This window comes from Olea europaea, chromosome 8 (assembly GCF_002742605.1).
Source record: "Olea europaea var. sylvestris chromosome 8, O_europaea_v1, whole genome shotgun sequence".
Lineage (NCBI taxonomy): Eukaryota > Viridiplantae > Streptophyta > Magnoliopsida > Lamiales > Oleaceae > Olea > Olea europaea.
The window spans coordinates 17,493,133-17,497,150 of record NC_036244.1 but is presented as its reverse complement, the minus strand read 5'-3'; positions in this window follow the sequence as shown (position 1 = coordinate 17,497,150).

Sequence of the window (4,018 nt, the reverse complement as noted above, 5' to 3'; positions counted from 1 at the left end):
CCTCACATGAGGGGATGGCCCCACGACAATAAATAAATCGTGGGATTCCCCCACGTGAGTGGATTGTACATCGGTATACGTGTAGCAAAACTTGTTCAATTACTTCACAAACCCTAAACCCATTACACGCTCTTTTCCCTCTCTCCGTCTTCTCTATACCAACCACTCAAGGCCTCACCATCCCTTTAGATGATCATCGCTTTGCACCACCTTCGTGTTGTGCCGCCACCCCTCAACCTCGCACCACTGTCGCGTTTTGCCAAACCACCCCGCACCAACCCCACTACTTTGCCTTGCACCATGATCGTCGCTTTGTGCCGATATCGCTCCATCTCTCACAATTGTAGTGTTGTGCCGCTCTACATCGCATCAAGACCTACCTCGACCCACATCGCACACCGCATTGTGCTGCCATGATTTGTGAATTGTATTGATCTATGGATGAATAACCGTCATGTCCCGTGATTTGTTGTTTTGGTTTTTGTTGGTTGTTGGAGTGGTGGTTGTTTCCATGGTTCTGGTGATGTTGGGATGGTTTTATTGGCGGTGGTGCTAGTGGATCTAGGGCTGGTGATAGTGGATTTGGCATTGGCAGTTGTGGTGATTGTGGCGGTGGTGCAGTGGTGGTTGTGTTAGTGATGGTGGGTCGGTGGGTGGGATGGGGTGAGGAGGCATGGTGTGATTGTGACCAATTATTTAGTTGATTGTGACCAATAAACTGGTTAATTTGTGTCAAATAAATAATATATAATCTAAAAAATGTGATCGTGACTTATATTTTATTAAGTTGTGACTGATAAATAATGTCACTAATTAATTTAATATTTTGTGACTACGAAATAAGTTGTGGCTTCTAAAATTTGTGATTTGCAACCAATGAATAATATGTGACCTATTAATTTGATAAATTTACGATCGATGAATAACTTGTGAGGTATAAAATTTTTTATTTGTGACGGTGAAAAAATTTGTAACATGTAAAATTTTTTATTTGTGATCGAGAAATAATTTATGACCAATTAATTCGATAATATGTGACCAAATTGTATAGATTTGTGATCTTAATATATTAAATTAACAAAATATATGTTCAATTAATTATTTTATAAATAAAATCTAATAATGTCTTATTTTTAAAGTTTTAAACTTTATTTCTTAATTTTGAAATAGATCATAGTTAATCTCTTACATATGAAATTTTCGACTTTTATCAAGCTATAAATAAGTATTTCATAAAAAGAAAAAATGGGAACATTTGATCCGAGTTGATTTTTATCCAAATAGAACTTCAATTGGGGCACTGGTGAATGAAAAAATTCTGGGCCAAACTACATTAATAGCCCATTATCTGTTTGTCATCAGATTTCACCACCATTTTATGTAATAAAAGGGGTTTGACTGTGTTCTAGAAACAGATATTGGCTCCTTATCTTGACAGTATTTCTATATACTATATGTTCAGAAATGTGAATTGAATTTCGGATAGAGTTTACTGAAAAATAATGGACTCGTGTAATTCTTTTTTGTGTAAGTATTACAATTGAAATGACATTATTCATAGAGTTACAAGTGATCGTAACAAAAAGAAACTATTTTATATATGCAATCAAGTTAGGGAGGAAATAATCTTAACGAATCTAGAGAAAATGACACTATCAAAAACAATATAAGGCTGTTTTTAAGCTCATCCATCCAGACATCTTATACTTAAGTTTAGTACAATCCACTGGTTGATTCAACATCTTGTAACCCGCCACTGCATGCAAGTTTGAATATTCTAATCCTGATGGTTTTCACTTGTTTCTACTGTCAAATTTGTAAATAGCAAGAAATTAAATGTTCGATGGACTTGATATGATTTCGTAACAAGCTTAATATCGTCCACTAACAAATTACTTTAAATATTAACTTATTTTTGAGCTTGCATTAGATTGATCAAACGTATATTCACGAACGTAAGACTTGTATCTTAGAAAAGTTAATTAATTTTTTTTTTAACCTTCTGTTGATTGGGGTGGTGACGGGGGCAACCCCATATTGCCATGACATTCTTAATCTGTGAAGAATATGCTGTCACAAGCATACAACATTTATTTGGTAGCTTAAACGTCTATGGTTTATTTCTCGAATAATGATTTAGTTACACTTACACGAAAAATATGTAACGAGGAATTGAAAAGGACGAATGCAAAGGTTCTACTTAATGAATAAAATAATTGTCTGTATTTTCCCAACTATCCAAAGTAATATATAACAAAAGAAATAAGCAAAGTTAATCGTGAAAGAGGATACAGTGCCTCTTGGGGCGGCCGGTTCGGAAGGATTGAGCGCCTGGTTCCCATATGCTGGTGCCGACTTAGGACGTGAAGAAGGGGAGTGGTGACCCCTCCAAAGCCCATGGGGGCGTATTCGTATTTGGCGGAGTGGGTGAACGTACTCGTGAAGGAAAAAAGAACAATTGCTTTGGTTTTTGTGTCTAAAATTAGTCAAATAATAGTTATGTAAGATGACGAGCTGGTGTCCTTAAGAATATGTCACATTGCTTTAAACTTGGAAGTGAAGATAGAACCAAATTAAACAAACATCAAATAAGAATAAGATTCCCTTTTTCAGTGTGTCCAAATTCTAGGTACAACTAGTTAAGGTTGCAGTATTCAAATAAGAATATTTGAAGTTATGACCATAATTCTTTTGGTAAGAACTTGTTTCAAATATTTTGAGTCAAATTTTATCTAATATTTTGGCGCGAGATGTTGCTTTCTTAGTTAAGGTCGTGATTTCTTATAATATTTTAAAAGTACCTTCGATACATAATGATAGATAATATTTTCATTTCTTTTGGTACGCTGTTTAATATTGTATCCTTCCACTTTTAAAACTTATTTAAAGTGCATACTTACTCTGCATTATCTTTGAATTTTTTTCCCAAAACATCCAATAATATCCAATTTACGTTACCTCACATTTTATAAGAGTATGTTCTATACGTGTAACAGGCATAATTTACCGCTAAATTAATAAGATTTAAGTCTCTTTTTATTTTAGAAATCAACAAATCATTTAAATATTGATTGTGCACATATCATTAGAGTAAACACGAAGTCTATTACCAAAGGAGATTAAGTCCTCTACCAATTCAAGAAATTAGAAATAAAAATTTGACAATTCTTATTTAAGGATCAAATACATATGACAAGAACATGGAGTGAAAGCTTGGAAATTTCCAAGAAATACATATAATTATGTAAAAGATTTGACTTGTGCTTGAAAATCACTCCAATATCCTGTAATCTGTTGACATTTTCTTTCACTATAACTTCAAGTCATCCATATAATTCATTTCCAATTTGTAAATTAAAAAATATATATATATATGTCAAATTGCTAGTTAATTAACGTATATGATTATGACGATGATTTGGACATACTAAAAATAATATTATTTATATGAATTAATTATGATTTCTTTGACTGTAATTGATTTGCATGGTTTGGGACGATTCACCTTAATTAAACAAGTTGACATTAATCTGGTAAAATTTAGAATAGTCAAGATGCAGTTAATTCAATATTCATGAAATCTTCATGCCAGGATAAAATATTTAGATTCCATTTATTAATTGTTATATAAGATTAATTAACTTAATAAATTTTGATTAAGGACTAATTAATTTGATTGCGTAATGTATAGTGTTATGATTCTTTCATAAGTTATATTGTCTTGCTCAACTACTATTGTGAATTATAGTGGGAGAAAAGATCTAGGATATGGAATCCAAAAATAATAATTTGTCACCATTAAGAGCTATTATGATAAAATATTTATAAAGTACTCTTTTTATCTCTCTTTTGAAGTTTTAACTTATAGATGAAATTGTTAGATCTTTCACTATTTACGGCCATTCAATCAATATATAAAAGGAACTTTTACAATTTTGTGTGCAATAATATTGGAAATAAATAAACTAGATCTTTAGAACAATATCCTTACAAGAACTTTAGAGTAATGAATGATAGA